Source organism: Nicotiana tomentosiformis, chromosome 12 (assembly GCF_000390325.3).
Source record: "Nicotiana tomentosiformis chromosome 12, ASM39032v3, whole genome shotgun sequence".
In the NCBI taxonomy this organism is placed as follows: Eukaryota; Viridiplantae; Streptophyta; class Magnoliopsida; order Solanales; family Solanaceae; genus Nicotiana; species Nicotiana tomentosiformis.
In genome coordinates, this window is record NC_090823.1 from 31,516,711 (window position 1) to 31,535,693 (window position 18,983).

Consider the following 18,983-nt stretch of genomic DNA (forward strand, 5'->3'; position numbering starts at 1 on the left):
GCTCACAAACTTTGCTTAATAGCTAGTGAGAAAAAGATCATGGGATCAAACACAGTCGTCAGTGCATTATTTCAAGAAGGAACCTCTCAAGTACGACCTCCATACTTCAACGGACAACATTTTTCTCATTGGAAAGTTCGCATGGAAACATACACTAAGTCATATGACATCAAAGTTTGGCGTGTTATAAAAAAAGAAAAATCTTCCAATTCCACCTATGAAAGATGAAAATGATCAAATCATTGTATCAACTGATCCACTTGACTTGGATGATTACACTGATGAATAAACTGTTGCTATAACTGTGAATGCCAAAGTAAAAAATCTACTGTATAATGCCATCAGTGGAGAAGAGTATGAAAAGATTTCAAGCTGTGAAACTGCCAAGGAAATGTGGGATAAATTGGAAATCACATATGAGGGAACCAACAAGGTAAAAGAAACAAGGATCAATCTTCTAGTTCGTGACTATGAGCTATTTCAAATGAAGGATGGAGAATCAGTGGAGGAAATGTTCTCCAGGTTCAGCAAAATCCTTGGAGATCTAAAATTCTTTGGTAGACCAATACAAACAGAGAACAAGTCAGAAAAATCCTCAGAAGCCTACCTATAATCTGGCAGCCCAAAGTTATTGCTCTGGAATGTCAAGACCTTGACAAAATATCCTATGATGAACTTCGAGGTGATTTAATTGCCTTTGAGAAAACTCACTTGGACAGGCAAATTCAACAAGAAAAGAAGAAAGCAGTAGCTTTTAAAGCGACTGTGGCTGAACCAGAAAACGAAGAAGAAGGGGAAGAAGGAGAACAGGATGAAAACATAGCCATGCTTTCTCAAGTTGTAGCTAGCATGATGAGGAAGAACAAATTCAGCAAAAGAGGGAAATCAAACTTTAGAAGAGGAAGGAAAAAAATGAAAATGATAAAAATAATGGAAGATTCTGTGAATGTGGAAAATATGGGCACATTCAAGCTGATTGTCCCATACTGAAGACAAAACTCAGCAGGAACTTTCAAAAGAAGAAGTCTTTTAGAGCCTGGAGTGATGAAGAAGAATCTGACCTTGAAGAAATTACAAATATGTGTTTCATGGCCATAAAAGAAGATAGCAATGAGGACTCAGGTGAACTCGGTCTTATGGCAGACGAGTGAAGTAGTAAGGTACATCTTCCTACTTGTCCTAACTGTTGTGAACTTTAAGAATTTATTAATATTGCTCTTGCAGATATTGAAAGAGTTCTAAATGAACTCAGAAAAATCCAAAGAGAAAAAAAGGACTGGGCCTTGAAGCTAGAAGTGTGTGAAATTAAACGTGACATGCTTCAAGAGGAAGTAAATGAACTTCAACTTCAATTGAATGGATTACAAAAATCCACTAGTCATAGTTCCGTCAAGTCAAATTCGACCACTCCTTTTAACTATTTGATTAAAACTAGAAACCTTCAGGCATGCTATTGTGGTAAAAATGGTCACAACACCAACCAATGCAGGAACAAAATCAAAGCAGAAAAAGGCTCTGAAAATCCCAATAAACCGTTGTGTTTTTATTATGAAAAACATGGTCACACTTCTAACCATTGTTGGTTTAAGGACAATAGGAGATGGGTCTAGCGACCTAAATCCTCTAGTCAAGCTAACACTCAGAAATCTAACCATTCAGGACCCAAGCAGGCTTGGGTACCTAAAAGCAAATAATCTTGTTTTACAGGAACATCGCAAGAAGAATCAAAAATAAAAATAGTATCTTGACATCGCATGTTCCAGACATATGACTGGTGGCAAACAATTATTCAAAACAGTCACCAAACTAGATGGAGGAACAGCTACCTTCGGAGATAAATCAAAAGGAAATGTTATTGGAATGGGAAAAGTTCCCCCTTAGCTCAACATGTGATGTGGACGAAGTATGCCTGGTTGATGAACTCGGTTGCAATCTTCTCAGTATCAGTCAACTATGTGACAATGATTATGAGGTTCGTTTTAAGAAACATGGCTGGTTTATAGAAGACAAATCAGGTAAAGTCATTCTTTCAGGTAACAGAGACAAAAATGTTTACACCATCAGCAATATAGATAGTCCTAGAAATCAAATCTGTCTTGCTTCTATGATCGATAACCCTTGGGTTTGGCATAGAAAGCTTGGACACGCTAGCATGCATACTATCCAAAAACTCTCTAAACATGATCTTGTCGTTGGTCTTCCAAAGCTAGATTTTTCAAAAGATCATATTTGTGATGCATGTTAACTAGGAAAATAAAATCACTCATCTTTCAAAATCAAAAACATTGTTTCTACTACTAAACCACTTCAACTATTGCATATGTATTTGTTTGGTCCAACCAGAATTGCTAGTATAGGTGGTAGAAAATACACATTTGTTATTGTGGATGATTTTTCTCAATTTACGTGGGTTATTTTTCTAAGTCATAAAGATGAAGCCCTAAGAAATTTTGAAGTTTTCTGTAAGAAGGTCCAACGTGAAAAGGGATACTACATTTCCACTATCATAAGTGATCACGGAGGAGAATTTGAAAGCATAGCCTTTGAAAACTTCTGCAATGACCAAGGAATCTCTCACAATTTCTCTTCACCAAGATCGCCTTAACAGAATAGAGTGGTAGAACGTAAAAATAGAACCTTACAGGACATGGCTAGAACCATGATTATGGAAAACTCTCTACCTCACCACTTTTGGGCAGAAGCTGTAAGCACTATATGTCATATTATCAACAAATATTTAATTCGACCCATTCTTAAAAAGATTTTATATGAGCTATGGAATAGTAAGAAACCCAACATTAGTTATTTTCATCCTTTTGGATGCAAATGCTTCATTCATAATAATGGAAAGGACAATCTGGGTAAGTTTGATCCAAAAAGCGATGAAGGTATATTCCTTGGATACTCTCCCTCAAGTAGAGCATACAGAGTGTACAATAAAAGAGCCTTATGCATTGAAGAATCAATTCATGTTATTTTTGTTGACACTAACCCTCATTCAAGGAATGAAAAACTTCCTAAAGATGAGGAAATTTCTATTGTTCCAAAATCTATTGTTACAGGAAAGAATTGTCAAGAGGAGTCGACTGGTCAGCAAGATCAGTCAACTGAGGAACATAATGAAGTCCAAGAATTTTCTTCAATAGAGCAGTCGACTACTGAGGAAAGGGAAACAACCACAACCATCCCAAATGAATAGAAAAGTGAACCTGGATATCCTCACAAATTCATTATTGAAAATCCACATGAAGGAATCACTACCAGAAGATCTCAAAAGCTCAATTCCCACATAGCTCTAATTTCTCAACTTGAGCCAAAGAAAGTGGATGAAGCACTAAAAGACGTTCACTGGGTCAAAGCAATGAAGGATGAACTTGATCAATTTAAAAGAAATAAAGTATGGAAACTAGTTCCAAAACCTTCAAATGCTTCTATTGTAGGAACAAAATGGGTTTACAGAAATAAGTTAAACGAATCCGGACTAGTGATGCGAAATAAAGCACGACTTGTTGGGCAAGGTTATTCTCAGCAAGAGGGAATCGATTATGATGAAACATCCACACCAGTAGCAAGACTGGAATCTATTCGAATATTACTTGCCTTTGCTGCTCATAATGGATTCAAACTATTTCAAATGGATGTAAAAAGTGTTTTTCTAAATGGATACATCTCTGAAGAAGTCTATGTAAAGCAACCTCCTGGTTTTGTAAATGATGCTCTCCCAGATCATGTATATAAGCTGAAAAAAGCTCTATACGGACTCAAGCAAGCTCCCCGATCCTGGTACGAAAGATTAAGCTCCTTCCTTCTAAATCAATGCTTCAAACGAGGTAATATCGATATAACTCTGTTTATTATGCACTCAGATTCAGGTAATCTTATTACTTAAATTTATGTTGACGATATTATTTTTGGAAGTCCTAACTCTGTTTTATGCAAAGAATTTGCTCATTCTATGAAAGGAGAATTAGAAATGAGCATGATGGGAGAACTAACTTACTTTCTTGGACTACAAATCAAACAGTCTCTCAAAGGAATCTTTATTAGTCAAACCAAGTACATCAAAGAACTTATAAAAAAGTTTGGCATGGAAAATGCTAAGCCCATTGGGACTCCAATGAGTCCAACAACTATGCTTGACGAAGATTACCATAGAAGAAGTATTGGTGAAACTATGTACAGAGGAATGATTGGATCCTTATTATATCTCACTGCTAGTCGACCCGATATAATGTTTAGTGTGTGTAAATGTGCAAGGTATCAGTCGGCTCCAAAGGAATCTCATCTTACCGTTGTTAAACGCATTATAATATATATTATTAGGACCTCTGAATTAGGATTATGGTATGCTCACTCTAAAAATTTTGTCTTGAAAGGTTTTTCATATGCAGATTTTGCAGGTGATAAGATCGATAGGATCAGTACCAGTGGCAAATGCCAACTGTTGGGAAATGCACTAGTTTCCTGGCATAGAAAGAAACAAAACCGTGTTGCCTTATCAACAACTGAAGCAGAATATTTAGCTATTGGAAGTTGTTGTACACAAGTTCTTTGGATCATGCATCAACTTCTCGACTAAGATTTATCTCTTACCACAACTTTCATATTCTGTGATAATACTAGTGCTATTTGTTTGGCAAATAATTCTGTGCATCACTCCAGAGTAAAGCATATAGAAATCAAGCATTATTTTATTCGTGATCATGTTGCTAAAGGTGATATTGCATTAGAATTCACTAGTACTGAATCTCAACTTGCTGATATTTTTACAAAACTTCTTTTAGAAGAAATATTTTATCTACTGCGGAAAAAGATTGGTATCATGTGTGTTATATAAAACAAAACTTCTATATACGATTAAAACACTTTACTTTCCTCTTAAAGTGTTAATTTTACTTTGATAAAAGTGTAATTATTACACCTCCATCAGAATCGCCGAAACATCTCCTCAGAAGAGTCACTCCTTTCTGAATCCGTACTCTCCTTCAACCAATGCAACTCTTCATCCCTCCAAAGTATAGATAAGAATCCTCCTACTCCCTCTCACTCTTCATCCTTTCCAAAGAAATCCTCACCATGGTTAAAATAAACCTCTCATCTTCCACCACTACCAGACGAAGTAGAAGGGTTTGGAAAACCCTCAACCCTGAAGAAATTGTAGATTTGGAATCATCCATCAACTTAGACCCTCTCAGAACCGACAATGAAAGCAGTAAGTCATCTAAGGATCTTCCCATTAGCCAGAAAAAGGCAGGAAAGAGGCCCATGAGCAAACCCCCAAAAGATCTGCATGCAAGAAAGGGAAAGTGGAGAGTACTGAATTTGGCCCAGAGGACAAATTAATATTCTATGGACCAAATGAGAAATCAAGGTTTGAGTCCTATAAATCGAAATCTATGACTTATGGACGCACTGTAAGTCTCTCTCTTATGAAAAATCTGCATTGTGATGTGATTGCTGTTTTCGATTTTCAACGTCTTTCCTCTCTATTCGATACTATTGAGAGCTCCGTATATGAAGAGCCTGTGAGAATGTTCTATGCAAATTTGTTTGTGAATGATAAAGATGACTTGGAATTCATGGTTTTAGGCACTCGAATTGTTCTCGACTCTTATTAATTTGAGAAGATTTTTTCTGCTAAGTTTAATGGGTATGAGTTTTTTGTGCAAATTTCTTGGCCGCAAGACTTTGAAGTTTCCTTAGATGAAGCAAAAGCCTTTCTGTCTGATAATCCTCCCGACATTGGTCCCAAAAATCTAAAGTTTATACACCGGGTTTTGGCCCACATGATAGCCACCACTCTACTTCCTAGAACTGGGTCCCTTAGCACCTTATCCACCATGGATATCTTTGTTCTATACTGTCTTGTGAACAACAAAAGACTCAACTGGTTTGTATGGATTCGTCAATACATGCTTGAGCGTATCAAGAATATATCCTCTTCCGCTGCTTGTCTACCCTATGGCCTACTTATTTCACATATTCTTGGAGTTATGAAGGTTGACTTGACACCTTTAACACCCAAGCACATTACCAGTACCTATGATAAGACAATCTTCTCTATGATGGGTTACACCTTAAGTGATGAAGGATGGGTTAAACGCGCCAAAGTTGAGAGTGTCCCGGTACAGATTGAAGCTCCCACTGAACCACTAGAGTCTCAGTCAACTGCCTCTCAAAACTTTCAGCAGATTCAACAATATCTAGACGGTGTAAGACTTATGCTTGTTGAGATGAAAGAACATGTTAACAAAATCAGAGAAGTCACCAAGAAAACAGGTACAGATGTGGCTAAGCTTAGGATGGATATGGGAGCCACACGGAGACAAGGAACCAGGGCATTCAATTCCATGTCAGAAAAAATAGACAAGCTCGTCAAAGATGTTGAAACCTCCTATGAATCCTTCTGTACCAAAGTGATTAATACCCTCAAATACTTCCTAAGGAGATATTAAGGCATGATTTTATGTGCTAAAAACAATCTCTTGTGCTTGCTTTTGTTTGAAAGACTTATTTTTGCATATGTATGTATGAACCATCGCTCTATGCCTCTGCTGAAGGCATTACTTATGCTGCCCCAACTAGTATCCATTTTATCTGAATGCATATTTTTATATACTGGGCTTGCACCTTTTTTTTTTATTGATGTCAAAGGGGGAGAACATGTATGGAAAAGTAAATGAACAACTCAGGGGGAGTAAATGAACAACTCAGGGGGAGCAGTAATGAGTACAACAACTCTAAGGGAAGTATACCATATTTACTCTCTCTTGGTTGTCATCATCAAAAATGGGGAGATTGTTATATCTAAGTTTCAATGATGACAAGTGTACAAAACTAATACCTATCTACTTACAAGTGTACAAAACTAATACCTATCTATTTTGACTGTAGAGAACAAGGCATCAACCGAAGGGCCTGATGCAAGCTATCAAAAAGGCAGAAACTCAAATCAAACAAAGATCAAGAAGGAAGGACAAAAGAAATGGGAGACAAGTTGGGTGGGAAACACATCATAGTGGGAAACAATTAGAAGTGGTGCTTCTTGTCTTCAAGCACTCCTTGATTATTTAATCCACCCCACCAACTGGAAACCATTTGACATGCTATCACGACCCAAAATCCCAACATGTCGTGATGGCAAGCCGATAATCTCAATAAACCAAAACTTCTTTTTAAGGTTGAAAATATAATATTTAAATACAATACAAACACTCCCCAAAACCTGGTGTCACTGAGTACATGGGCATCTAATATGAATACAAGTCTGGCAAATATAATCTATAATAGTCTGAGACCAAATACAGTAAACAAAAAGATAGATAAGGAGAGACAAGGTCTGCGAAACACATCATCTACCTCAAAATTTCCTGAAAATCAACCGCGCAAAAGGATCAACACCCGCTATGTCCGGGAACACCTGGATCTGCACACGAAGTGCAGGATGTAGTATGAGTACAATCAACTCCGCAAGTAACAATAATAAAAAAGGAACTGAAGATAGAAACGAGCTACACCGTTATGGTTCATTTCTAGTAATTCCAGCAAAGAATAGACATTCTATAAAATCTGGCTGTTTAATGTCAAATCAATTTTTATACAGTTCCTGTTCATGTAATCAGTATATCAAAATCTTTCAGAGATTTCACAATAATGATAGATAGCATCTAAGAGCAACAACAAATGGAAATCAAGTACAATCTCTTAGGACAATAATCACTCACTGAGCACCCAGCCCTCATCACTCACTGGGCTCCCAGCCCTTATCACTCACTCTCAATGGGTACCCGTGCTCACTGGGGGTGTACAGACTCCGGAGGGGCTCCTACAGCCTAAACGCTATAATCTGCACGGACAACTCACGTGCCATTAAATTAATATCTGGATCCGCACGGCCAACTCATGTACTGCACTGCCAACTCAAGTGCTGCACGGCCAACTCACGTGCTATAGTATAATATAAGGATCTGGATGGCCAACTCACGTGCTATAGTATAATATAAGGATATGCATGGCTAACTCACGTGCTGCACGGACAACTCACGTGCTATGATATCAATATCTTACAATCAGGCCCTCGGCCTCTCTCAATCATAAATCTCTCCAGTCTCTCGGGCTCTCATTAACTATGAAATCAACCCAAACAACAATGATATGATATATCAATAATAATAATAGAGACTGAGATAAAATGTGCAAGTAAAAACTGAGACTGAGTACATATAGCATTTAGCAGGCAATTCAACAAGTACGCGATCTCTGTGGGTCCCAACAGTACTATCACATAGCCTAAGCATGATTTCTAACATGATTTACAGTCAAATTTTATCAACACATAGAGAGCATATAGCTAACAACAAATTATTCAACTTTACAGTTTTTTCGGGACGGACCAAGTCACAATCCCCTCGGTGCACGTCCACACACCAGTCGCCTAACATGTGCGTGACCTCCAAAATAATCACATGATATCAAAATCCGGGGTTTAATACCCTCAGGACCAGATTTAAAACTGTTACTTACCTCAAAACGTGAAACTCTTTACTCTGCTATGCCTTCGCCTCGCAAATCAGCCTCCAAATGCCTCGAATCTAGTCACAAATAATTTATTTCAGTCACTAAAATTTATTGGAATTAATTCCATAAGAAAATACTAATTTTTCATAAATATCCAAAATTTAGCTCAAACTATTGCCTGTGGGGCCCACGTCTCGGAACACGACTAAAGTTACAAAATTCAAAAGCCCATTCAACCACGAGTCTACCCATACCAATTTTACTAAAATCCGACCTCAATTCGACCCTCAAATCTACAAAATCTTATTTTCAAATTTCTAAGTTCCAATCTCCGATTTATACCTCAAAATCATGTAATCTAGTCGGATTATTCGATGATAATTCAATATTATGGAGTAGATATTATCACAAGGGACTTACCTCAAGTTTTTCTTGAAAATATATCAAAAATCGCCTCTCCTCAAGCTCCAATTTGTCAAAAATGGCGAATGGGACGAAGTCCCTATTTTTTATAATTCTGCCTAGACAACCTCGGTTCTGCCTCGATCTTGGCCTTCGATTGAGGTCCTCGATCCTAGGCCTCGATCCTGGGCGTAGATCATGGTCCTCGATCCTGGCCCTAGATCCTAGGCCTCGATCCTGGCTTCGATCCTGATCCTCGATCATGGCCCTCGACCCTCGCCTTCGATCATGTCTTCGACCCTGTATTTGACCGTGACCCTTTGATGGCATCCTAGGAAGCTAAAATCTATTCAAGGACAAGAATGAAGCTTTGTAATCTCAAAGAGGACCTTTAACAAGATGTCAAGCTAAAGAGTTACAAAACAAGGTCATTAGACTTCAAGTGCAAATAAAGAAGTTGTTAATTGGGATGGAGAGTTCAAGGATAAAGGATATGAGTTGTCTAGGTATTATAATTATTTTATGGTCCAAATTCATGTCCAGGAAAATGTGGATTAGATCCCAAGAGACATCCTCTGAAGAAGGTCCAAATCAAGCCACTATTGGACTTATTTGGCACCTAAAAATGTGTACAAACTTGCAGCCCAATAAGTCCTACATGAAACTACTTTTTATAACATAAAAAGGACTTACTTGATGACCAAGAAAGGTTCAATAGGCATGACAGAAGTTGGGTACAAGTTGGTGCCAAGTTGCTTGCAAGTTGCCTTCAAGATTTCCAAGATCCTATTCATGATTGGTTTGGGATTTTCAAGATTCTATTCAAGATTGGTTTTAACTTATTTCCATATATTTTGGTACTAGATTTATTGCTTTCCTAGGTAGTTAAGGTTATGTTTTCCTTTTCCTAAGATTGTTGGAGTTACCTTCCAAGATTGACTTGGTTTTTGTTTCCTAGTATTTTTTCTTTTCCTAAGGTATTTGGACTTGTTGTCCAAAGTAGTTTAGGACTTTATTTCCTTATTTTTAGGTAGGAATTTCGTGACCCCCTCTATATATAAAGGGGTGTCATCTTTGTTTTTAGATTTTAGATTATTATAGACAATATCAATAAAAATTGTGAGATTTTTCTTGCACTCTTGTGTGTGGATACTCTTGGATTTATTCTTCAACCTTCAAGACTCAACTTAAGGTGGTAAGATTAAACTCTTTCGAAATCTTAGATCACTTCTAGGTATTCAAGAAAGGTGATAAGTTTAGGGTTATTGTTGTTCTTGTTATTCTAAAAGGTTGGGTTTCACAATCTATCTCTTGTTTTTAATTCTCTACCAAAGGCGATTAGTTCTTTGTTAGCTAATTGTTATTGTTGGGATTCAACTTCAAGAATAGACTTCTTGAATTCAAGAAACTCTTTCTTGAATTCAATCTATCTTTAATTTTCCGTTATTTTTTTATTTTCTTTTAGCTTCCGCACGTTTCTTAATTTTCTTTAGTAATTCTTGGACCCCTATCGTGTTGTTATCAAGTGGTATCAGAGCATAGGCTAATCAAGATTTCAATCTTGATAATCTTGGGCGGTTCTTGAGCAAAACAAAACCAAAAAAAAAGTACCAAAAAAAAAAAACAAAAATCAGGCAAAAGAAAAGCATTATGGCTCATTATTATTTGTAGAATTCAAGAGTTATTTGGTTTTTAAGTCAAGAAAGGAAACAAGAAGAGGGGATCCTAGTTCTTGAAGATTAAGGTAACTTTTTTCCTTATTCTTGTGGGTTTTGGGTTTCCTAAATTCTTTCCTTATTTTTTCTACATAACCAATTCCTATTCTTCCAAGATTTGGTCCTTCACTTTCCTTTTCTTTTTCTAACTCCACATTCTTATCACTAAGGGTTGTGACTAGTAAGGTTTATTAATAAATCTAAAGTTTAACGACCAAGAGTTGCTTTGAGTGGAAAAAGTCAAATTTGAGAGATACATAATTCTTCTAATCTTTTTTAAGATGTTTCAAACAAGTAGTTATAGTGAAAGGAGGCGAGCTATGACTCAACAACTTGAAAAGTCGAATTTACAATATACCGAATGGAAGGAAGACAATGGTAAAATTATTTTTTAAACAAGAGCTAAAGTGATGTCTGCGATTTGTGCCCTTAGAATTGACAAAGAGTTTGGCTATAACTCAATTAGCACTTATATGGTTGAAAAATTGAACTTACCTTGTGTTGAGCATATTGAACCCTACATGTTGAGAGGAGTAAAGGTAGATAAAAGAGTGTTATTACTATTCTCTATTGGAAGGTATGAGGATGCGATCTGGTGTGATGTGATTCCCATAAATAATTATCATATCTTGTTGGGAAAGCCATGGTATGCCTATAGAAGAGCTTCATATAATATGGAAAAAAATAGATACTCTTTTGAGGTTAACGGGAAGAAATTTATTCTTGGACCTTTGACTCCCTCGCAAATTTATGAAGATGAAAAGACTGTTAAAGAGAATATGGAAAAATATGAGAGAGAAAAGAATGAGAGGAGTAAGGGAGTGCAGGTTGACATCCCAACAAAGGAAAAATGAGAGGTTGTATTGAGTGAAGAGAATGGGATGTCAATTGAGAAAAAGATTGAGCTTGAGGGAAAAGAAAAGAGAGAAGACAATGAGATAAGAAAAGTCTTTGAGGTAGAGAGAGAAAAATAAGAGGGTTTGAGTAAAGAAGAAGAAAAAAACTTTAGCGAGAGAAAAGAGACTAAGGGTGAGGGAAAAGTTAGTTTTGTGATAAAAGCCAAAGAGAGTGTAAGCAAGAATAAAATTTCTTTACTTCCTAACCCATTAACTCATTCTTGTTTTAGTTCTTGTGATTTTGTGCAGCCACGTATTGAAAGATCTTTTTAAAGGAGAGGTGAGGCGCGAGAAATGGTGGTAAAGTTTCCAATTGGATTCCAACATGAATTAGGCGAAATTAATTCTTGTTGGATGGTGGAAGATAAAATCTTAGTTAAATTCTTTGTTATTGAACTTTTTAACTATTTTAATTCTTATTTACAGGTTTATGACATAGAGTTTCCTAAAGCCATTGCTAAGCTGGAATCATTGCATAAAAGAATACAAGGTGATGTTGTTCCATTAGTAAATAAGTCCAAGTATGGTATGTATAATTGGTTCATTCACATTCTTGGCCTTTCTAGAACACCTAAGGTATTTTTGGAGGTAATGAATAATACTCTTATTTCTTATGTTGGTGACTTTATAATTTTTGTGGATGATGATATTTTGATGCATATCAAGTCATTAACTGTAATATCTAAGTTAAAGTGCAAGAGTAATTTGCTTTCTTTTGAAATTGAGTATGACATAGATGATTATGCATTTCAACTTGGCGGAAAAAGGCATGAAATTTATGATAAGAGGCTTGCTAATGAGTTAAATGTTCTTTCTTCTCTTATTCAAGTGTCTAATGAGTTTTCATGTGATAAATTGCTAGAATGTGAGTTTTGTTGTTTGATGGGAAGTCATTCCTCTAGTCATGTTGATTGTGAGCCTTTAAAAGTGTTTGCTACTAGTAAAGAGAATATGCATGATTATTATGACGTTTAGTGATCAAATACTCTTTCATGAACCTATCTATGACTCTTTCTGTGACAGTTTGAGCAATTATGTAGAATCCATTGATGTTGCGAATATTATTGGGGAAAGTTATAATCATTAGCTTGAATGTATTAAAATTTGTATTTTGAAATTTATGGGTTCTTCTGACCTTTTCGAGAATTTATGTGCTTCTTTGAATAACTTACATGTAGAAGAATCCATGGGATTTATAATTGATACTTGGCTATGTCATAAGAGTGTCTTATTTGATACATGTGGCATAGATACTTGTGTTAAATGGATGCATGACCAATATTTTATAATTTCTTTGGCATGCACATATTTGGACTACCTTATTGACAAGATCGCATTGCAAATTTCATTACATAGTGCATCTAAGAGAGGTTTTTATTGGACAACTCTAAGTAGGCATAAATTTTATTGGGATGATGATGTCCATATGCTTTATAAAAGAGTATTTACACCTATTAGGCTTAATTAGGTTAAGTGGACACATGGTCACTATCTTGTTTTATTCCTACCATTTTTTCAGATTAGTGGATGCCATTTACTAGTGCGTGACTTCTTTTTCTTGCAAGGTCAAAATTCGAGGACAAATTTTCTTCAAGAAGAGGGGAATGATAGCATCCTAGGAAGCTCAAATCTATTCATGGACAAGAATGAAGCTTTGGAATCTCAAAGAGGGCCTTTAACAAGATGTCAAGCTAAAGAGTTGCAAAATAAGGTCATTAGACTTCAAGTGCAAATAAAGAAGTTGTTAATTGGGATGGAGAGCTCAAGAATAAAGGATATGAGTTGTCTAGGTATTATAATTATTTTATGGTCCAAATTCATATCCAAGAAAAGGTGGATTAGATCCCAAGAGACATCCTCTGAAGAAGGTCCAAATCAAGCCACTATTGGACCTATTTGGCACCTAAAAATGTGTTCAAACTTGCAGCCCAATAAGTCTTACATGAAACCATATTTTTATAACATAAAAAAGACTTACTTGCTGACCAAGAAAGGTTCAATAGGCGTGATAGAAGTTGGGTACAAGTTGGTACCAAGTTGCTTGCAAGTTGCCTTCAAGATTTCCAAGATCCTATCCATGATTAGTTTGGGATTTTCAAGATTCTATCCAAAATTGGTTTTAACTTATTTCCATATATTTTGGTACTAGATTTATTGCTTTCCTAGGTAGTTAAGGTTATGTTTTCCTTTTCCTAAGATTGCTGGAGTTACCTTCCAAGATTGACTTGGTTTTTATTTCCTAGTATTTTTCCTTTTCCTAAGGTATTTGGACTTGTTGTCCAAAGTAGTTTAGGACTTTATTTCCTTATTTTTAGGTAGGAATTTCGTGACCCCCTCTCTATATAAAGGGGTGTCATCTTTGTTTTTAGATTTTGGATTATTATAGACAATATCAATAAAAATTGTGAGATTTTTCTTGCACTCTTGTGTGTGGCTACTCTTGAATTTATTCTTCAACCTTCAAGACTCAACTTAAGGTGGTAAGATTAAACTCTTTTGAAATCTTAGATCACTTCTAGGTATTCAAGAAAGGTGATAAGTTTAGGTTTATTATTGTTCTTGTTATTCTAAAGGGTCTGGTTTCACAATCTATCTCTTATTTTTAATTCTCTACCAAAGGCGATTAGTTCTTTGTTAGCTAATTGTTGTTGTTAGGATTCAACTTCAAGAATAGACTTCTTGAATTCAAGAAACTCTTTCTTGAATTCAATCTATCTTTAATTTTTCGTTGTTTTTTTTTTTGTTTCTTTATTTTCTTTTAGCTTCCGCACGTTTCTTGATTTTCTTTAGTAATTCTTGGACCCCTATCGTGTTGTTATCACCTTTGACCCTGGGCTCGATCATGGCTTCGATCGTGGCCCTCGACCCTGGGCTCGATCATGGCTTCGATCGTGGCCCTCGACTTCTGGGCTCGATTCTGAGAGATTTCTGGGCTCGAATCTGGCAGAAGAAATTTCCAACAGAAGAAAATTGCAGCAGGTGTTGTAGTTCAATTTTTGATCCGTTAACCATTCGAAACTCACCCGAGGCCCATCGGGACTTCAACCAAATATACCAACAAGTCCTAAAACATCATACAAACTTAGTCGAATCCTCAAATCACCTCAAACAACGCTAAAACCATGAATTACGCCCCAATTCAAGCCTATTGAACTTTGAAATTTCTAATTTCTACAAATAACGCTGAAACCTATCAAATGACGTCTGATTGACCTCAAATTTTGCACACAAGTCATAAAATGACATAACATACTTATTAAAATTGTCAGAATCAGATTTTGACCCCGATATCAAAAAGTCAACCCCTCAGTGAAACGTCCTAAAATTCAACTTTCGGCATTTCAAGCCTAATTTCACTACGGACCTTCAAATAATTTTTTGGGCATACTCCTAAGTCTAAAATTACCATACGGGGCTATTGAAATCATCAGAATTGAATTCCGAGGTCGTTTACACATAAGTCAATACCCGGTCAACTATTTCAACTTAAGCTTCCAACATGAAAATTCATTCTTCCAATCTAACTCCGAAATACCTTAAAACCAAAAGCGATAATTCACACAAGTTATAATACCTCGTAGGAAGTTATTCAAGACTTCAAATAGTTGAAAGGAACGTAAATGCTCAAAACGACCGGTCGGGTCGTTACACATGCGCTCATCTCTTCAGGAAAAGTATGAAGCATCTCGGCATGGAACAGAGCATTCCATGATTTAACAAATTCCAGCCCATCTCTCTTGAAGAAATCAGAGACACCATGCTCTAATCTAACACCCATCTCTCTTGAAAGAATCAAGACACCTTGCTGGAATCAGACACAAACACACAACAATACTTTCCTATAAGGTCACTAGCGAACTCAAGGGAGAAAAGTGCGCAACTATAAACACTGTCTTCTAAGTCTCTCTAAGTCTAAGTACAAATATTGTATTCTTGAGTCTACAAGTATCATAAAAAATAGAAGGAGTTAGAACACAAAAGAGAGTTGTGTCAACATCCGAAAATCATTATTGCTAAACATCATTGGTGGTGAACGAGCCAAAACCATCACTGTTGTAATTCTTTGTCAAAGATCTAAAAAGAACCCTTGTGACCCAAGGAAAACTGAACGTAAGTACCATACCGATACTAAATCAGTATAAAAACTGTTGTGTCTTGTGTTGCCATCAAATTCATTACATTCATCTCTATCTTATCTGTCGACTAAGTGAAAACTTAGTCAACTAAGAAATTAATAGTCCAAAATACACCCCCTCTTGTACTTTCAATTATAAGATCCAAAAAATGCTTCTATTGACTGATCTAAAGAAACTAGCTAGTCCAGCAAATAAGCAGATGGTTCGATACCATCTACCTTTCATTTTATGCAGGTGAAGTAAGAACAAACAAGAGGGTTCGCATCTTTCTTTACGAGAAACCATATTTTCATGTCTTACATTGGCACAACGTAAACGTGTTCTTTAATTGTATTAAGTTGTGTACGTATAGATTATGTGCCTTTGTTGTTCTCTCTTCTGTTGGCAAGACTGTTCTAGTTCCTATGCTTGTGTTAGAAGGAATAAACAGGTTCTCTTAACTATGGTTTGGGATCTAAATCTCAAGTTTAAATTTAGAAACAGAGCTTTTTATTTTTATTTTTCAAGTTGAGACTGTTATTCGATTTGATTTCTTTCATCTTAACATGCTCCTCTTTTATAACTCTACAAGCCTGAAACTTGCTGTGAGTCAAATAAAGTAATGTATTGATTTTTAATATTAACCAAACACCGGACAAGTAATGCCACATTTAATACCGAGATTAAATATCCTTATACCTCACACAATAAGTCTTGCTTACATTTACCCCGAGTGAATCCAAGGAAATATATATATATAGGGGCAAATTAGAGCTTCAAAAATTGTGACAAAAGGGGTGGGAATGCGATTGGAATTAAAATCAACACGTGCTTCGTTTTAGCTTAACTCATGCAGACTGTTGAACTATATTTTATCTGAAATTTACATTAACGCATATAAAGATGACCTCTATTGATTAGTATGAAATGGGACATAATAGCGGCAGTGGCGGATCTAGGATTTTAAAGTCGTGGGTGCTCACTAATAAAAATTCTGAAAGAAGAGGAAAAATGAATTTAGTTATGGGTGCTTACTCAATATTTATTTAAATATTTTTATAAATACCTATACAAATTTACTAAATTTTGTTAAAGATATAACATGTAGATCCGCCACTGTTATAGCGGGATTCGTCAAGTCATCCAAAATGGAAGCAAGCTAGCAAGTAGATACTTAGAAGATCTTGACTTAAGCTAAAAACCAAACGTTTTTTGCAAGTGAGATGACTATATGGTGAAATCTCCAAGATAGGTCTAGGGACAACCACAGTATCAAGTCTTCTGTGGCTCTAAATTGCTATGCACTACTTTATTCAGTAATTTTTTCCACACATATTCAAGGATTGATATTCCAGTCATCTTGCCCATCTTTAAAGGTTGACTTTTTTGGACAAGTCATCTAAAACAAATGTTGGATAGGTACTGAGATGTTACTCTTTTGTTTTACAAAGAAAAATTTGTTGTGTACTGTGTAGAGATGCTGTAATTCCTATATAACCTTCTGCTAGCTAAGTTTATTAAAACAGTAAACTAAACCACAGTAACTGAAGGATATGGGGAATACTAAGTTATGGTTGTGGGTGTTCTTTCTGATGATAATTGTGGCAAATGGTTGTTTGGAGGAAGAGAGAAGTGCTCTTTTGGAGCTGCAGGCAGACATGATGATTGGTTTTCTAAATTGTTGTTCATTGCCTCGGGTAAAATGCAACTTAGCAACAGGTCGAGTGATCAAACTCGATCTCAGACGAGCCTCTCTGTTTCGCGACGGTTGGAATTTTAATGCTTCTTTGTTTCTTCCATTCAAATCGCTGCAAGTTCTTATACTATCTCAAAATTATCTTACAGGATGGACCAAAAACGAAGGTTAATCTCTTTTTGCCTAATCTTGTATCAAATTATATATATTAACCTGCTTTTTTCTTCTGATTTTGTTTTCCAGGGTTTGACAAACTGTCGAATCTTACGAACCTGAAAGTACTAGATTTGCAGGCTAATCCCCTCCACCTAGATGTTTTATCATCTTTGTGTTGGATTTCATCTCTTGAGGTTCTAAGACTTAGTACATATGTTGATACCTCTTACAGCACACAAACGAATTATGGTAGTATCCACACACTCTCTCTAAATATATATCGAGTATCAACTATAGCTAACGTTTCAATTTCTACATTATTTATTTTTATCCGTGCTAGCTAAAACTTTTATTGTACTATTCTTTTGTCTTAGTTACAAATTAAGCGTGTCATATTCTTTATTCATGAGTTCTTGATCTTCATCGGTTTCTGCTACTTCTTTTATTTTTCTTTATTAAAAGGAACCTCTCTTCATGTTCAACTATATGAATTTTAGTGCTTTAATAAATTCAATGTTATTTTTTGTATTTGTGCATATGATTATGTACGTACATAAATTTAACAAAGATATAGTATATGGTTAGGCTTTCAACTTCGTAGCAAATCATTTTTTAAAACTGAAATTCTTCCACTATAGTACATCATTTTATCGTCTTCAACTAATCGAACCCAGACCACAAAGTAGGTAAAAACTTTGTTCTAATTAATCCATGTATAAAGAAAACAACGGAAAACAAATTATCTGAAGCAGGATGATATTTTAATTTTGCTTGATAATGAGAAGAAGGTTCATATTATTAATCAAGGCCAAAAAAAAAAAAGGTAAAGACTTCTACAGTATGCTTTTCTACAAGAACCAACAGTTCTTTTTTGGCGAATTGGGTTGTTGAAGAAGACCCAACGTTTGATTTTCCAAAGAAAACATCCTTCAGAGTTAAAAGGAGTCCGTCTAACTTTTATGTTTTAATGAGCAGCTGTTAAGAACAATTAAGTAAAAGAAAAAATTGAACCTATTATGTAGCAAGTTAGCAATATAGTATAATGTATAAGAATTTTCTTGCGAATATATATATTTTGGACATGTTTATGCAATACGGTAAAGGGCCAAATATACCTCTCTACTTTCGAAAATGGTCTAAGAATACCCTTCGTTATACTATTGGGTTATCTATACCCTTGCCGTCATACTTTGGGTTCAAATATATCTCTCATTTAAACGGATGGACACGTGTCATCGTCCTGTTGGCCAATTCTAATTACTTCTAATTAATTAAAAAAATCCATTACCCATACCCGAAAAGCAATTTTCTAAATCAATTTTTTTTTGTAAAAACAGGAAAAAACTGAATTTGTTTTTCTAAAAACTGAAAAAAACGAAAATATCAAAAAAACTGCTTTAAAAAAAAGGGAAAAATATTTTCTAAAACAATATTTTTGTAAAAACTGAAAAGCAATTTTCTAAAGCAATTTAAAAATGGAAAAAAC